Source organism: Equus przewalskii, chromosome 25 (assembly GCF_037783145.1).
Source record: "Equus przewalskii isolate Varuska chromosome 25, EquPr2, whole genome shotgun sequence".
NCBI classification, from domain to species: Eukaryota; Metazoa; Chordata; class Mammalia; order Perissodactyla; family Equidae; genus Equus; species Equus przewalskii.
This window is the reverse complement of record NC_091855.1, coordinates 22326170-22345146: the sequence shown is the minus strand read 5'-3', so window position 1 is coordinate 22345146 and position 18977 is coordinate 22326170. Positions and strand designations below refer to the sequence as shown.

Here is an 18977-nt window from a genome sequence, read left to right as displayed (position 1 = left end):
GAATAGACAGCATGGCTAAAAGATTTTTTGTTCTGAGATATTTGCAACTGTATGTAATTTTGAGGCATGTATACCCTTCAGTGTTTCCTAAACAGCACCCTATCAATGGCAGGGTGCTCTCTCCCCTGGAGACCTAGAGTGCTATTTTTGCAGTTGATAAAGGATAGAAGAAGTACATGATCATTTGTGTATTTGGTATGGGGAGGGCTTCCTATCTCTTGTTTACAACCAAAGCCATTTAAATGAAGTACCGTAATTATATGGGTTAGTACTCTTTCCAATTCTGTGCTTACTCTTCAAATGGTAGTGGTGGAGATTGTGTCCGTCTGGGGAGAGTAGAAAGGAGATAGTGGAAGATAAGTGGCTTTAACAGCAGTTAGAGATTATTTTTAACTTCGAAGTAAAAGTGTGGCCATTATTCAAGAAAATGTTAAGTACTGTCTAAGTCCCACGGGGACTGGGGTAACTCGGTCAAATGAGTAGACGGCTGTCTCCTGGAGAGGATCCTGAGCTCTCTGAGGCATCAGAGTTGGAATCGTAGGGGAGGGAGACATGTCCTCTACCCGCTGTGGGTTCTTCTGGCCAGAGAACGAATTAAATTCACATGAGACAGAATGCAGGAGAAAATTAAACAAAGCTTTATAACTTGTATACGTGGGAGAGGTCAGGTAAGCATCAAAAGCATTCTTCAAGGGCTGGCCCGGTGATGAAGCAGTTGAGTTTGCACGTTCCACTTCTCAGAGGCCCAGGGTTCGCCGGTTCGGATCCCAGGTGCGGACATGGCCCCGCTTGGCAGCCATGCTGTGGTAGGCGTCCCACATATAAAGTAGAGGAAGATGGGCACGATGTTAGCTCAGGGCCAGGCTTCCTCAGCAAAAAGAGGAGGACTGGCAGTAGTTAGCTCAGGGCTAATCTTCCTCAAAAAAAAAAAAAACTTGGAAAAATAAATACACAACTATGTACCAGGGGGCTTAGGGGAGAAAACGGAAAAATAACATCTTTAAAACAAAAAAATTTGCATTCAGAGTTTTCCACCTTCAATAGAAGTAAATGAGTAAATTCTATTCTAGGCCTATCAACATTTTTCTCTTCATAGTGTGCTTGGCAGTAAAAAGTTAGGTTCAATTAACTTTATATTTTAGTTTCTATTCATTGATTGAGTTTTAATTGGTCCCATACATGATGTTTATACCCTTGGCAATTTGCTAGAAAGTAGATCATTAAAATAGCCTAGAAGAACAAAAGAATTAATTTGGGAACTTTGTTACCATTCTGATTAGTGGCTGTAAAAGACTAACGAAGTAAAACTCCAGTGAGTATGGAGTTTATGTTTCTGTGTACAAATATGAGGTGTTTTTATATTCCAACTTAAGTTCTGAGTTCTTTCTATATATAGTTTTACTTTGAGTTTTGTTGCTTCATGAATATGTGCAGCTCAGGATCAGTCTGTTAAGGATCCCAAATATGGTATTTTTAATATTATATTTAAAGTTATTCACCTATTTATTCATTCTTATTTTGTTTGTAAAAGCAATACATGCTCATTTTCAAAAACCCAAATGTTACAGATATATGTCACAGAAAGTAAACAGGAATAACTGGTGTCAATTGTTTGGCATATGATCTACAGATTTCTTCTTTTGCATTCACATATTTACAAATAATTTTTATTACTGTTATTTTTAGCAATAGCATGTCAAAAACACCGCTTGATTAAAAGAGTTTGCCTGGCAGTCAATTGCGAGAGGGAAGGAAATGAGGCTATTTATTACGTTTTTAGCAGTTACTGGGGACACTTTCATTCTAGGGTCGTTAGAATTTTGGCAAGAACAAAAAATAGATGAGTTCTGCTAGGACATCTCCCTCCAGCAGTGTTTACTGGTGCTTAAGAATAACAAAAGAAAAGGAAATCACACTGTGGGGCAGTGTCGGCTTGTGAATGCACCGTAAATGGGGGCTCTAACAATGCCTAAGCAAGTGATGAATATCTAAGTTGTCGGGAATGTCAGAATCTTGTCCTTATGGTAAGTGAAGTGTTCCATGTTGTTCCTGCATTTTATGGGCATACCTCCATCTGATAATTCCCCGTATAAGCCTAATTCATTATTATGTTAATTCTCTTGGGAGTATTTTTCTTTAAAAGACAACATAAAATTAGGCATTCTGTTGCTGTTCCTTGTTAATTTTCCCCCAAGAGCCAGTGAGAGCTGAGTCTAGCCAATTGCCCTCCTAAGCTTTTGACCAGGGAGAATTGCCCTCGCGGAACACAGATGCTCTTGGCGGTCGTCTCTTTCTCTTGTGCGTTTTGTGTTTTGACCTATGTGTAATGGCTGACAGATGTGTGCAAGTTAGAGAGCTTTCACACAAATAAGGAATGGATTATGCCAGGTGTTCAAATGCACGTTTTATGACTTGTGGAGGTTTCTTCAAGGAAATGGTTGAGGGCACAGCTAGTAATGATCAGCAAGAAATAGAGTTAGTTAAGGCTTTTGATGCTACATAAAGCATCATTTATGATGCATCATATGTGTCACTGCAGCCTGGGAGTATTGACCAGTAAGTGTAAGAACAGTCCTTAGAAGAAACAGTGACGTTGCCAGAAGCATGCCATGACTACGGGATTCAGGATGAGAAGCAGTTCTCTGTTCCTTTCTGAAAGTACTTCTCCTTAGCGATTGTGCTGGAACACATTTCCATACAGACCCGACCCCTGCTGAAAGGGGATTCGTGTTATGTCCAGATCAGGTAGTCTGTGTACATGGAATCTCTGCATGTCTAAGCTTGACACAGTAGTTTAAATGAAAATGAGCCGTGATGAGGCATTGCTCTGGAGAGCTTACTTTTGACAGATGAATGTGCTGCTTTTGGATGAACTGGTTTGTTCTTCTGTATATTTAAAATGAGTGCAAACACAGTTTATATTCTCACTTAGTACAGTTATATTTTTGCATATTCTTGGATTTTGGATATTTTTGGTTCTATCAACAGATTATGTGGGGCACATTTGTAATCATAATCCACCTTTGCAGTTAAATATATGTATCAGTCATTTCCCCTCTCAGTGGAACTGGCATATATGGACTAGGCCAAAATTAAATGTTAGCAGTAAGATAAGTTTGCTTTTAAAATAAGAAACTACATTTCAAATTCAAATGGTGATGTTTTTGATCATCTGGGCACCATTGCTGCTGTAGCTCAGCCTTCCCCCACCTGCACAGTTGAGAAGATGTTGTTAAATTTATTTTATTAGCAGATGAGAACTGTCTGTTACATTTTTATACTTTTTAGTCTTTTTAAGATATAATATTCCTTTATTTTGTATCTGATCTTTAAAACAACCAGAGGGACATTCTTACCACCTCCTCTCTTTGGTTTTGGCGTTTTTATTAGTTTAAGCCACAGTAAGAATTGCGTTCATTCAGCAATGTGCCAGTCATGAAAAATGACATTGTATCTTCAAAAGCTTCTTGAGGCAAAACATTGGTTTTTTAATTCTCAAAATAAGCAACATTTCCTTAGTATTTCTTAGTACCTCCTAACCCTTTCTGTGTTTTAGTTCATTAATTTTTATTCTGTCCTTTTTGGTGTCTGATTAGGCCGTAGAGTTAGAAGAATCAATTGGCTTGCATTTCCTCTTTTTGCTCAAGATCTTTAATATCTCCTTAGAAGACAAAGTATATACGCTCATCTATTCCTGTTTTTTTCCAGTTTTAAGATAGAAGAATAATGCCTTAAAATACCATTATAGGTAAAATAATAAAAATAGATAAAAATAATAATATCAATAATCTTGTATATGTAAATGTAAAATCATGAGTTTTTAAACACCGTGTCTCAGGTATTTCATTAAGCGCTTTACCTGCATTATCTCGTTTAATCTTTAAAGCAACCTTACAAAGTGGATATACTCATCATCATCATTCCACTTTGCAGATGAGGAAACTCAGGCTCAGAGAGGCCAAAACCATACAGCTGGTAGGTGATGGAGGAGCCGGAATGCAAACCCAGACAGTCTGACTTCAGAAGCATATATACCAACAAAGAACCAAACTGAAACCAAAGAGTGAACCTTAGGAAGAGAGTGGAATTACTAGTTCCTCTGTTTCTCAAATCTGCTTTTACTGCTTTGACGTGTTACCTCCAGAATGACTGTCTGATGGTTTCAGGTTTTAAATGTCCTCAATGCAAGCATCTCTGTATGCCCATTCCAGATTGTCAGCTGAGAGAATCACTGTAGCCCAGGTAGAGTCTGGGTTCCATCCCTGATACAGTGAGGAGTGGTTTTCAGAAACAGAGGGCATCTGCTTGCCATCTTCAATACTCAAATTTGAGAGAGAATTTGCCTCCCCTGGATGATGGTTAGTGGGCCAGGTGATGGTAGAAATGGTCTAAATTGGTGAATAAGAGAAAACTGGTTGAAACTAGCTTTGGAGAGTTGGTAACACAGTGGAGGGTAAAATAGGAGGCATATTTATAAATTGTAAGTCAGAGGGTTAGAGAATGGTTCTGTGTTAGTAGCGTTGGCTGTGTCGTGTGTTATGTGTTGATTAAGAGTGTGCTAAAGAATTAAAAATGGAGAACTAGAAACAATGAAGGAAAGATAGTCCTCTATTGTATCTTTGAAAGCTGAGGCTAAGTCAAAGGGTCTGAACTGTAGTGTTGTGTGGAAGATATGAATGGCGTGACTCTAAGGGAAAAATACATGAATGGAGGGAAGTGATAATAGGGATGTGTAATGTGTTTACTATGTACTGAGCACTGTTCTAAGTGCTTTTCATTAAATTCTCAGAACAAGTGTTAGACGTAATTCTCCCTCTTTTACAAGATGAGGCAGCTGAGAAGTTAAATTGCTTATCCAAGGTCACAGAGTTTGCTAATTGGTGGAGCCGCGATTTGAACCTGGGTGTCCAGTGCCAGAATGCTTTTTATGTCTTAGGTATTTAATTATTATTTGACTTAATGTAAATGAATATAAGTAATTCTGCTGTAGAATTCAAATTAGTTTGAACACATAAAAAGGTTTCCATTTTCTCAGAATATTTCAACTTGAATGTCTACTGTGTATTCTTGGGGGAGGTACTAGGGGGAAAAAACACCACAGTATTTGCCCCTAGAGTTTGCAGTTTGTTTTGAGGACACAAGACCACACGTGAAAGGCATAAGAACAGAAACCGGAACTTACAAACAAGAGCAAATTAAGGAAGTATGAACTAGAGGCATGTCTTAAAATGTGCCAGAAATTTTTCCGTAACCTGATTTTTTTACTTCTGTCCTTCGTCTTTCACAGTGCTCTTGGTTCCTTTGGAGTTTTTTGTTTTGTTTTTTAAGATTGGCACCTGAGCTAACAACTGTTGCCAATCTTTTTTTTTTTTTCCCCTGCTTTTTCTCCCCAAATCCCCTGGTACGTATATGTTAGTTGTGGGTCCTTCTAGTTGTGGCACGTGGGATGCTGCCTCACTGTGGCCTGATGAGCGGTGCCATCTCCAACCCCAGGATCCGAACCGGCAAAACTCTGGGTCCGCCGAAGCGGAGCGCTCGAACTTAACCACTCAGTCACGGGCCCAGCCCCTCCTTTGGAGTTTTTAAGATTAGAAATACAAGGGCCACAATGTCACTAGGTGATAGGAATTTTTAAGCTCCGTTATAATCTTATGGGACCACCTTCGTATGTGTGGCCCGTTCTTGACCAAAATATCATTATGTGGTACATGAAGGCATTGTGATGGTTGCACAACTCTATAAATATGCTAAAAGCATTGAATTGTATACTTTACGTAAGTTGTATAGTATGTGATTTGCAGCGCAGTTTAAAAAAAATTGGCCTCTAGCAAGTGAACGTTGTGGTAAAATATACATGATATAAAATTTACCATTTTAACAAATTTTAGATCTACAATTCGGTGGCAGTAAGTACATTTTACAGTGTTGTGCATCCATCACCCCCATCTATTTCCACAACCTTTTCATTATCTCAAACAGTAATTAACTGTTAATATGCCAATCCAAATTTGGAAGCTGTAGTCTTGACCCACTTAATTTTTTGTTTGTTTTTTGAGGAAGATTAGCCCTGAGCTAACATCCACTGCCAATCCTCCTCTATTTTGCTGAGGAAGGTTGTCCCTGAGTTAACATCTGTGCCCATCTTCCTTGCCTTATATGTGGGATGCCACCACAGCATGGCTTGATAAGTGGTGTGTAGGTCTGCACCTGGGATCTGAACCAGTGAAGCTAGGGCCACCGAAGCAGAGTGCACGAACTTAACCTCCACGCCACCAGGGCAGCCCCTTAACCTACTTAATTTTAAGGCTTCAGACTCTAAAAATGCTCGCTCCTTGGGCCAACCCCAGTGGCCTGCTGGTAAAGTTTGGCACGCTCCACTTCGGCAGCCCAGGTTCGGGTCCTGGGTGTTGACCTACACCACTCTGTTAGCAGTCGTGCTGCACTGGCGGCGCACGTGAAAAAATAGAGGAAGATTAGCACAGATGTTAGCTCAGGGTGAATCTTCCTCAGGGGAAAAAAATGTTTGCTCCTGAAAAATTATTTTGTTTCTCTAAAGTTTTTAGCCTTTTCCATTTGTTTTCCCTCAAATCTTTTTCTTTTGTGTTTCCTATCTCAGATAATGACATCACTATTCATGAAGTTGTCCAAAGAAGAAATCTCTGTTATATTTCTCTCCTTTATTCCATATATTTGATCACCGGAATGTATGGATTGTGCCTCCTTAATACCTTTGAACTTGTCTCGTCTCCGTATCCCCACTGCTCTTTACTTGACTTAGACTCTTGTCTGCTCTCTCCTGGATTTAATAGCCAGTCATAGTAGAGGGATCAGTCAAGCAAAAACGATTTGGGAGGATTAAGATAAATAAGCAGCACTGAAAATTAGGAATAGGAGACATCCATGCAGAACGTTCCAGTAAAATTTTATGGCTCTATGATGCCTTTCCTGAGTACTCTAATTCACGTTAGTCTCTCCCTCCTATTCAAGATTCATTCATTCATTAAATGTTTATTTAGTGTCTTCTGTGTGTTTTAACGGTTGCAACACCTCAGTCTGCCTTCAAAATATTTATCCTCCATCCGCTTTTTAAACCTCTTGCTATCACCTTAGTCCAAGCCACCATCATCTCTCCCATGCTCTCTCTGCTTCCGTCCTCGACTCTGTTCTAAACAGCGCTCAGTGGGCCTGGCCCCCTGGCCGAGTGGTTAAGTTCGCGCTCTCTGCTGCAGGCGGCCCAGTGTTTCGTTGGTTTGAATCCTGGGCATGGACATGACACTGCTCATCAAACCACGCTGAGGCAGCGTCCCGCATGCCACAACTGGAAGGACCCACAACGAAGAATGTACAACTATGTACCGGGGGGCTTTGGGGAGAAAAAGGAAAAAAATAAAATTTAAACAGTGCTCAGTGTGGTCCTGTTGAGGCATAGAGCATCATATCAATCTTCTATTTAAGAACCCTCCCAGGGGGCTTCTCATGCCTCTTAAAGTCAAAGTCAGAGGCCCTTGTGTTCTGCCCTGTGTCCACCTCTCCCCTCACTGCCTCAGCGCCAACCATGCGGTTTACTTGGCCCTTGGAAATGACAGGTGTGCTTTTGCTTCTGGGCCTTGGTGCTTTATGGAGATAGCACTTGGCTCATTCAGGTAATTTCTCGAAGGCCACTTGAGTGAGGCATTTATCTTTTTGTTGTCCATCTCCCACAATGGAATGTAAGCTCCATGCAGGCAGGGGTTTTTGTCTCTTTTATTCAATAGAGTATATCCAAGGTCTAGAGCAGTGTCTGGCACATAGTGAAGGGTACTCAAGATTGTTTAATGTCTGCTTGCCTAGCATGTAATGCTTCTCTATGTATATAGTCTTCCTGGTGAGATTTTTGCCTTTGGTGTAATGACTATACCATACTTTTGTATATTCTGTACTGCTAGCAAATTTATACTGACATAAATGAAATCTTGATTGATTGAAAAATAATAATAATATGATATGGAACAAGTTTACTTGTTCTATTGAGACTTTTTTAGATGTGCATATTTATTTTTTTAGAAATAGGTAGCAGTTATAATGGGGATTCAAAATTCAGTTGGTTTCCTCTGAGCTCCTAAAACCCCCAAAGACTTCAGAATATTTTTACTAGTGTTGGTATCAAATCTGAATGTTTGGGGCCGGCCCCATGGCCAAGTGGTTTAATTCATGCTCTCCACTTTGGCGGCCCAGGGTTTCGCCGGTTCGGATCCTGGGCATGGACATGGCACCAGTCACAAGACGGTGTTGAGGCAGTGTCCCACATAGCACAACCAGAAGGACCCACAACTAAAATATACAACTATGTACTTGGGAGATTTGGGGAGAAAAAGCAGGAAAAAAAATCTGAATGTTTACTTGCCAACCTACTTCTCCTTTCTTGGAAGAAGTAAAAGTTATTTTTGGAACTCTGATTTCCTGTTTGTGGAGTCAGGAATCCCAGCAATTGTCCCTATTAAAGGATATGCTTACACATGTAAGGAATGCTCTGTTTACCTAAGGTCTATTTAGTTCAGGAACATCTTAAGCTCCGAGACAAGTCCAGCTTTCCTTAAACTGTCTCTCTGCGTATACTCCCTCTGCTCAGCTTCACCTCTTTTAAGATGGAAATCAAACCCTCTACTTTCCAAAAGAACCTGTCCTTCTATTCTAATTCACAAGTCTTAGTCCTAAGTTATTATTATTTTGCCAACGTTACTATATTTGATCTTCAGAATTTCAGATTCCAGTCTTCCTAGAGAAAACAGTTTGAGAAGCTTTGTTGTACATTGATATAATGCTCACCCAGAGACATTTAAGCTTTTTTAATGCCAGATGGACATTTTCAGTGACCGTGAAGCATTTGTTCATGCTTTAGTACTACTGTGGTGTCATTTTAACTTTTTCTTTGGTGAATAGTTTTGTACTCCATTTCACCCTAATAATTTCAATTCTAATGTCCCATAGCTCTCCGAAAAGGCAGTCTTCAGTAGCTGTCTGAACCAGATTTGTTCGTAATACTTTGTGCCAGCCTTTCATGAACCTCTCCGTTTTGGCAGTTTGTGGAAGAAAAACCTAATACTAAAACATCTAGGGGGATCTAGGCCGACTTGATGGGAATGAAGGTTAATACATAGATGGAAAAAATATTTTTATGGCCAGTATTGTCTGATTTGTTCATTCAGTCAAAAAGGGAAAGGAGGAAAGAAGGGACAGGCCAGCCCCTTTGTGCTTTCATTTCCTGCCTCAGGGCAAGGGCCCGAACCCTGAAGTGCAGTTTTTATTAACACTTCCCCTGTCTTACAAATTCCTGGAACACCCACCACTAAAAATTTTGGTATTTTTCCAGGTCTGTCTTAAACAACAAAGGCTAGGAGGAGAATGCCTGAGCCGACCCCTGTAATATCTAGATGGTTCTGCTTTGGCTCTGTTTTTTAAATAAAAGAGTGATTATTAACTAGTAGTTGGATATTAAGATTATAAATTGAGGGATCAGAAATTTAACCTTATTCCAGTTTTTTTTAATTTCAGTTAACTTTCCAAGTATTTAAAATTTTATTTTTATTTTTATTGAAGTATTGATATTCATACAGTAAAGTACACAGATCGTAGGCATCCAGGTCAATGAATAAATGTACACCTGTCTAACTACCACCAGATCACGATATGGAACATTTCCAGTATCCCATAAGGCTATCTTATGCCTCTTCCCAGTACATTCCTCCTTGCCAGAGATAACCACTATTATGACTTGTTTTGCCTGTTCTTGAACTTCATATAAATGAAATCTAACATACAGTACATATAATCACTCTTTTGAATCTGGTGTATTTTATTCATCATTATGTCTTTGAGATTCATCCACATGCTTGGGTGGAATCATTCATTTTCATTGCTGTCTGGTATCCCCTTGTTTGAATTTATTATAGTTTATCTGTTCTGCTGATGGCCATTTGAGTTGTTTCGTGAGTTTGGCTGTTACTAGTGGCGTTCTGGTACATGTCTTTTGGTACACAATTCTCTTGGGTATATATACCTGGGAATGGAATTGCTGGGTCACAGAGTAAGGCATATGTTTAGGTTCAGCATATATTGCCATTTTTACAGAGTACCAGTTTGGAGTCTCACGAGCAGAATTCCATATTCTTGCCAACACTTGGTATAGCCTTTCTAACTACTTTAAAAGCACGTTCCCAGGGCCGGGCCGGTGGTGCAGCGGTTAAGTGCGCAGGTTCCACTTCGGCAGCCCGGGGTTCGCTGGTTTGGATCCTGGGTGCAGACATGGCACAGCTTGGCAAGCCATGCTGTGGTAGGCGTCCCACACATAAAAAAGAAGTAGAGGAAGATGGGCATGGATGTTAGCTCAGGGCCAGGCTTCCTCAGCAAAAAGTGGAGGATTGGCAGCAGTTAGCTCAGGGCTAATCTTCCTCAAAAAAAAAAAGGAAAAAAACATTCCCATTGGGGGAAATTAGAGATGAAAGTAGGAAAAAGAAAAAAACGTTATTTTTTCTTACTCCAAATTAGGAACCATATCATTTTATATTTAATATGTTTATTCACTTCTTCCTTTTGCCCTACCTACGCAACTCAATAGTTTGAGAACATTTACTGAATTCCACCCAAGAAAAAAAATACACAAAAACAAGCAGGAAGAAGACTTCAATAAATGGAAAGATGTCTGTGCTCATGGGTTACAGAACTTAATACTGGTAAGATGGCAGTACTGGCCAAGTTGATCTGTAGATTTGACAGTATCCCTTTCAAAATCCCAGCTGCCTTTTTTGTGGAAAATGGCAAGCTGATCCTAAAATTCATATGGACATGCAAGAGACCCAGAATTGGCAGGCAGTGTTGAAAAAGAAGGAGGACTCACGTGTCCCAAGGCTGTGGTATCAACAGTGTGGTACTGGCATAGGTATGGATATATACACCGTGAAATAGCACTGAGAGTCTAGAAATAAACTTTTTTGTTTTTCGTTAGTTGGTGTTCAATAAGACAATTCAATGGGGAAAGAATAGTCTTTGTAAATGAATCATTCTCAGACAACTGGATATCTACATGCAAATGAATGAAGTTGGACCTCTGTCTTACACCATATATGAAAATAATTTGAAGTGGATAAAACACCTAAATGTAAGAGTTAAATTTATAAAACTCTTAGAAGAAAATGTAGATATAAATCTTCATGACTGTGGATTAGACTTGGTTACTTATTATGACACTCAAAAGAACAATCAACCAAAGAAAAAATAGATAAATTGGACTTCATCAAAATTAAAAGCTTTGGTTCTTTAAAGGACACCCCATCAAGAAAGTGCAAAGATAGCCCTCAGAATGGGAGGACATTTTGCAAATCACACAGCTGATAAGGGTCTAGTATCCAGAGTATATATAGAACTTTTACAACTCAAATTAAACACTCAATTAAAACAACCCAGTTTAGGGGCTGGCCCCGTGGCCGAGTGGTTAAGTTCGCATGCTCTGCTTTGGCGGCCCAGGATTTCAGTGGTTCAGATCCTGGGCGCAGACCTAGCACCACTCATCAGGCCATGCTGAGGCGGCATCCCACGTGCCACAACTAGAATATACAACTATGTACGAGGGGGCTTTGGGGAGAAAAAGAAGAAGAAAAAAAAGAAGATTGGCAACAGATGTTGGCTCAGGTGCCAATCTTGAAAAAAAACATACCCAACTTAAAAATCGGTAAAGGATTTGAATTTTTCCGAAGAAGATATACAAATGACCAATAAGCACAGAAGAAAAGATATTAGTTACTAGGGAAATGCAAACACTCTCTAAGATGGTTAAAATAAAAAAGATAGACAATAACATTGTTGGTGAGGATCTAAGAAATTGGAATTCTCCCATCTTACCAGTGGGAATGTAAAACAAACCAGCCATTTTGGAAAAGAATTTCCAGTTCTTCAAAAAGTGACACATAGAGTTACCACATGACCTGGAAATTCTATTCTGAGGTGTATATCCAACAGAATTGAAAACATATCCATAGCCTCATCATGCATGGTAACCAAACAGTGAAAACAACCGAAATGTGCATCAGTGTATCAACTGATGAGTGGATGAACTTATGTGGTATGTCCACTCAAAGAATATCATTCAACCATAAAAAAGAATGAAGTACTGATACGTGCTACCACATGGATGATCGTTGAAAACATGTTAAGCGAAAGAAGCCAGACACAAAAGGTCACATATTATATGATTCCCTTTATAGGAAATGTCCAGAATAGGCAAATTCATAGAGACCGGAAGTAGATTAGTGGTTTGCTCAGGGCAGTGGGGAGTTGGGAATGGGTAGTGGTTGCTAATGAGGATGGAGTCTTTTTGGGGAGTGATGAATTAGATACTGGTGATGGTTGCACAACTTTGTCAATATATTAAAAATCACTGAATTGTGCATTTTAAAAGGATGAATTTTACAGGATGTGAATTGTATCTCAATCAGTAATAATAATAGAATGAGGAGAAAAACTCAAAAGAGGAGGGTAATGGGGGAGTAAAATTTATTATATAAGCTATAATCATTTGTAACAGTCTAATGGAATAGAAATAAAATTCCAGAAAGGAATCCAAAAATATACAAGGACAGGGCCTACTGAAGAGAGGACCTTCTTAATTGTGAGATACTGCCTTTTAATATCCTGGTAATCAGTTAGCTCATATTTTATATGGGTTTTCCCGCATGTGGCTTTGTACTCTATCAGATTGCCCCACATTTATATCTTCCTTTAGAGTAAATATAGTCATTTGATCTAAGGGAGGTAAAAACATGCTCAAGATCATATAGGTAATGTGTCTCCAGCTCAGGTTTAAGGGTACGAGAGAGAAGAACCCTATGGTCCCTATGAAGAAATAACCCATAGGGCCAATAGTAGTTCTCAACCAACTGAGAACAATACTGGCTTCCTTAGACACATTTGGAAAAGTCTAGGGGCATTTTTGGTTGTCACAGACGGGGCCATGCAGAGGTGCTATTGGCATTTATTGCCATGAGGCCAGTGATTCTAAATGTTCTGCAGGGCTCTAGACAGTCTTGACAACCAGGAATCGTTGTGCCCAAAAATGCCAACAGCAGTCTTATTGAGAAATCTTGGAGGCCGGCCCCGTGGCCGAGTGGTTGGGTTCGTGCACTCTGCTGCGGTGGCCCAGGGTTTCACTGGTTTGGATCCTGGGCACAGACATGGCACCGCTCATCAGGCCATGCTGAGGTGGCGTCCCACATGCCACAACTAGAAGGACCTACAACTAAAAATACACAACTGCGTACTCGGGGGCTTTGGGGAGAAAAAGGAAAAATAAAATCTTAAAAAAAAAAAGAAATCTTGGCAATGGTGGACTGAAATTTTGCGGGATGCCCACCTTTGAAAGATAGGGAATGACAGAAGTCTTAGGATGAAAATTAGAAGGGAGAATGTAGGATGAAAAGAAGTCTCTGGGCACCGCCTCTTTCCCTGGGAGCAGATGGGGCAGAGCCAGAGAATCGAGGAGATGTGATGTGAGCCCCCTCTGGGCGTGGGTGGTGGAGGCAGTGTTAGTGAAGGATTCCTAAGAGGCAGGTGAGTCTCCGGGGGATGGGCCAGCAGGCACTGTCAGCTACTTGTCATTAAACACAGTGACTCTGTCGTTCTCTTTTTACAGTCCTGTTAACCTAGCATGCCCTTTTTAAGTCAGTCCTGCTTGAATACAGAAGCTAGCGTGGATCTGTGAGTAGTGGTTAAAAGTATAGTCCTTGAAACCAGAAGAACGAGGGAGTTCAAAATCCTGGTTCCTCCGCTTTCAGTTACTTAACCTCTCTGGGCGTTAGTTTAGTTTCCTCAGCTGCAAAGTAACTCTTAAGTTTGCCTCTGTTTCTAAAAGGGAGAGATGAGAAAGCCTACTCGGTCTGTTCGTCCTCTCAGAGGTTACTGCTGTGGTGTATGAAAGATGCTGTGGTTTGTGTTGAGCATGAAAGGAATTTGAATTCTTCTTAGCCCGGGTTTACCTGTCTCTTTTTGAAAGAGCCATTGTGATCGCATCTGAGATTTTCTACCATGCAAACTATGTACAGTTCTTGGAACTGCTGTAATAGCAATAGTTAAGGCACACCTGACTCCTCCTTACAAAAACCCCACGTACTTCCAGCTGAGAAGGGGTCTGAGCTGTTATCCAACACTGGATTTAGCTGCAGCACCACTAGTGCAAGAGAATGCCAGGTCACTTTAAATTAATATAGACGAACATGTTCTTCCGTTCTTTTATGGTAGACTGTGAAGTAGCATCTTATCAGGAGGTGAGGCTGGTTAGTAGTTGACTTAGAAATATTTAGAGATAGAGTAACTGAAGTGGAATATAATCTTCCCCTCATTGGGAATTACTGGCAAAAGGAAAGGGAAGAAGCATTCATTGAGCTTGGGAGTGTTTGTGGTGTTAGGTACTTTCTTTGCCTTACCAGGAGTCAGTACTAAGAACTGCCGTAATTACTGTGGGAATAGACTAGCCTTTCTTTTCTCAAAGATTGGCACCTGCGCTAACATTTGTTGCCAGTCTTCTTTTTCTCCCCAAAGCCCCCCAGTACATAGTTATATATTCTAGTTGTAGGTCCTTCTAGTTGTGGTATCTGGGACACCGCCTCACCGTGGCCTGATGAGTGGTGCTGTGTCCGTGCCCAGGATCCGAACCGGCGAAACCCTGCAGCACATGAACTTAACCCCTCGGCCACGGGGCTGGCCCCTGGACTAGCCTTTGAAAACATAGTTTGCATGATTTGAGTTACCTGATATTATAAACACTACAGAAAAGGTCTTTAAGTATAAGCTCCAGTTTCAGATTTCAGTGGAGACATATGCTTAATATAGGTGAAGTAAACACTGAGAATGTCTGAGTTTATTCTGTTTTTTAAAAAAAGCTTTTCAAGAGAAAAACCATAGGAGTAAAATGTTCCTTTTTACTCTGCAGTATAATCCAACCGAAGTAAAATATTATTAAAAAAACCAACCTTCCAAGTAGCAAAAATAAGATTTGGACAGATGATGAAACTAAAACATTGGTCGTTAAGTTCAGTTGTTAGACATAAAGTATTAAATTAAAGTGATATTAGATGAAATATCCACAATGTAATGTTTTTGATAATATGAATTAGACCAAGGTTGTGGGTCGTGTTTCCCTGTGTTTTATCCTACTGTATGTCCCTTAACGTCTAGTTAATGCTGAAAACTAACTGAAACCATTCTTGGGGTGATCTCTTCTGCTTGGGGGACGCTAAACAGAGAAATCTCTTATCTACTTTGAGATTATGACCTTTAAGAAAAAGCAGAGAGAGGAAAGAAGTTCTTGGGTTTGAAATTCTTCCACCCCATTATAATTAATTGGAAAGTATAAGTCTGGGGAGTAGCAGTAATTTTATTTTATTTTTCCCAGGAAGGCAGATTATATCAGCATATCCAGGAAATCTAAGAAGATTAGGAGCTGTGTAGTGGAGTATAATGTGAGTTAGGGGATCAGCTCTGGCTGAGCATAATTTATATTTGTGTCCTTTATTTTGAAAGATTTCGGTTAACACTGGAAATATTATTATTATTATTTTGGTGAGGAAGACTGGCTCTGAGCTAACATGTGTTGCCAGTCTTCCTCTATTTTGTATGTGGGATGCCGCCTCAGCATGGCTTGATGAGCAGTGTGCAGGTCCGTGTCCCAGATCCAAAGCTGCCAGCCTCGAGCCACTGAAGTGGAGTGCATGAACTGAACTATTGTGCCACTGGCCAGCCCCCGGAAATGTTGTTTTTGAAGTTGCAGACTCAGACACATTTTGTTGATTATAAGTTAAGTTAAAAGCTCACCAGCTAAATTGAAAATTATGTTGCTATTTAAGCGGGTGAGTACATGCTATATTCTTTGAAGCCTAAGGTCTGAGTAGTTAGCACTAATGCCTTTTAAGACAAAGTGTCCGCTGCCTTTTGTATCCCTTTCTTTATACGTAGATCTTATGGGTTTTTCTTTTTGAAGATTGGCACTTGAGCTAACATTTGTTGCCAATCTTCTGCTTTTTCTCCCCAAAGCCCCTCAGTACATAGTGTTATATTCTAGTTGTGGGTCCTTCTGGTTGTGCTATGTGGGATGCCACCTCAGCATGGCTTGATGAGCGGTGCCGTGTCCGCACCCAGGATCCAAACCAGCAAAACCCTGGGCTGCCGAAGTGGAGCGCTCGAACTTAACCACTCAGCCACAGGGCTGGCCCCTTGTCCTGTTTTTTTAATGAGTCCTGAGACTTCAGAAAATTTGTAGCTCATAGAATACTATCTGTTCTGATTCATACCTACCTGGGAGGGCTTATGAAATTTTGTTTGGGTAATAATACAATAATTCCTTCAAACCCTAAGACTACATGGCTGAGAATCCTGAGAAATCTGAAGTAAGACTTGATAAAAATATTCTCTTTGAAAAAATCTGGAGTGCAGTTGGTATAACTTCAGAATCTCTTTGGCAATGGTTAATAAATATAGCTCTCTAAATCTAATTCTGTTCTGTAAAAGTGATATAAAGTTATCAATATATAGTGGCTATCAATAGGTAGATAATTGTCATCCTCCTTCATCCTTCACCCTTTTAGGCTGTTTCCTTAAAAGAATTAAATCTCATGATGCCATCACAACCTGTTGATCCTTCATATCCATTGCTTCCTTCCTAAGCGTAAAATTTATTGCAAAGTTGAGGACTAAAAATGACCTAAATTAATGACCCTAATTAAAGTTATCTGCTTTATTTTCTGAGAAATTAGATTAACTACACAGATATGTTTACTTTTCTCTTTTATGCCACGCCAGATTTTTATTGAGGAGATTCTAAAAATGGTTTCATTCTAACAAACCATGTTGAAGAAGTCCCAAAGGACAGCCACACAGTGAGGTTCATTTGTAAAGTTCAAGAGAATCAGTACAGAGGTTTTCTCCAAATTGTGTTTATGCTTTCTGTCACCCTTAAAAGTAAAGATTTATGTTTGAAAAGTAGAGAAGGATGCTGACCTCTTACATGATCATCGTGTTCTTTTTGAGGCAAGGATAAAGACCTTTTAAGAGTTAGTGTCTTTTTTTAACAAGGCTCAACTTTCTTCCTTTTTAATCCGTGTTAGACCAGATGCTTGCTGCAAATCTGCAGTAAGAAAACTCCTTAGAACTGAGCTAGCAGGTTGGACCTAAATAGCAATTACGCTCTTGCATTAATATTAACTGGTATTTTATATGGTAGTTTAATTCAAAATGGCTAACTGTGTTGTCTTTAAAATAACTCATCACCTCAAGAGTAAGGGATAACTACTTTGCGCTATGTATAAATGCCAAAGCTTACTGATTTGTTTACAGTTATTTGGCTGATTTTCCTGTTATTATCTTTGAAATTATTAGGTTGAACCACAAGAAATTGCCTTTTTTAGGTTGAAAATAGTCAAATATTGGCAGTTTCATGTTTCAGCCTAGTAGGTTAAACAGGCTAAACAGACCACTTACCTCTGGGATTCCCTCTGACTGCCGCTTCTGATTTGGCTGACTTCTCTCTCCAGCTCTGGTCCCGGCTCTTCCACTCAGTCTGTGCTCCCGTGCTCACCAGGGATGGGTGAGTTTGTTGGAAGGACTGCGTGTATCTTGTCTCGTACTTGCCCTGTGACTCTCTGGGCTCCTCCACTCACTCATCCCTTCCCCACTCATCTGCTGATGAATGCTGTTTTAAAAATAAGTTGCAGATAGTGTTACCCAATAAAGGCTTAAATGCTTTAAAGTTTGAAAAATGCATAGTTTCTTGTTGTGGTGTAGAAGAGAAAGAACTGAACTGGAGTCGGAAAACCTTGATCTGCCTCCTGCGGAATGAAAGGCCTAAAGAAAGTCATTTTACAGCTGTGGACCTGTTTCTTTACGTATAAAGTGTAAATAGTGCATCCTTTTACCATATCACCTAAGGCAGTTAGGATCAAATGAAATTGAGTTATTAATTGCTAACTGTAGTAATTCTTCCCTTATTTGAGTATGACTAGGATGCTTAAATCTATATAAAGAAGAGAATTCTTTATAATCTGAACTTTAAGCTGTCAAAATGAAGGTTGATAATCTCAATTCTGATATCCATAAATGTGAATGGATAAACAAATTATGGTATATCTTTCAAAGGAATACTATTCAGCAATAATAAGGATATATAAGTTGGGGATTTTAAATGCCTCTTCCCAGTATCTTCAAGTTGTGTATATGAGTGTGATTTAGATGTATTTCTTTCCTGGCCTCTTTTTGTCGGAACAGATGACAATGAATGGTGATGCCGAGATTTCCATTTCTTTCATTAAACAATACTTGCCTAGAATGACATAGCAATAAGTGGAAAAGTTAACGTCTAAATCTCTTAACATTTCCTCTTTTCCCTGATAATTTTTCTTGATGTTCTTGGAATGAGAAAAAATTTTTTAACAAAGGTAATTGGTTTATGATAAGAAAAAGGTAGAAAGTTGCAAAATAATAAAGTGGGTACTAGAAAAATTATTGTACATTAATATGAAAATATCGTTCCATTTTTTAAAACCATGTTTAATTAGATATCATTTACATATAATAAAATTCATCAGTTTTCAGTGTGTGATTCTGTGAGTTTTGACAAATGTATACAGTCATGTAACCATACCACAGTCAAGGTGTGTTATATTTTTGTCACCCCCAAAAAGTTCCCTTATACCCCTTTGCTGTCGATTGTCTCTCTGCTCCCTGGCAACCATTTATCTGTTTTCTGTCACTATAATCATGTCGTTTTTAGAATTTCCTGTAAATGGCGTCACACAGTGTACAGTCTTTTGTGTCTGGGGTATTTCATCTAACGTAATGCTTTTGACATACATCAGCATCGTTGGATGTATGAGTTGTTTCTTTCTCTGTGTTTTCTTTCTCTCTCCATCTGATTTCCTCTACTTTTCTGAATGTATGGAGCTTTTTTTTTGCTGAGGAAT

At 39.5% G+C, this 18977-nt stretch overlaps 1 protein-coding gene and 1 long non-coding RNA gene across 4 annotated transcripts in view; one reads left to right on the top strand and one right to left on the bottom strand.

Annotated features, from left to right (window-relative positions):
• Positions 1–18977, top strand: part of SPTLC2 (serine palmitoyltransferase long chain base subunit 2) — a 101627-nt gene that overhangs the window by 66487 nt on the left and 16163 nt on the right. The gene's annotated exons all lie outside the window — the stretch shown is intronic.
• Positions 616–17647, bottom strand: LOC139079296 (uncharacterized). The gene is made up of 2 exons (XR_011532804.1): positions 17500–17647; positions 616–801 (listed from the first exon to the last, which is right to left on the bottom strand). It is a non-coding gene; the product is annotated as an uncharacterized lncRNA (long non-coding RNA).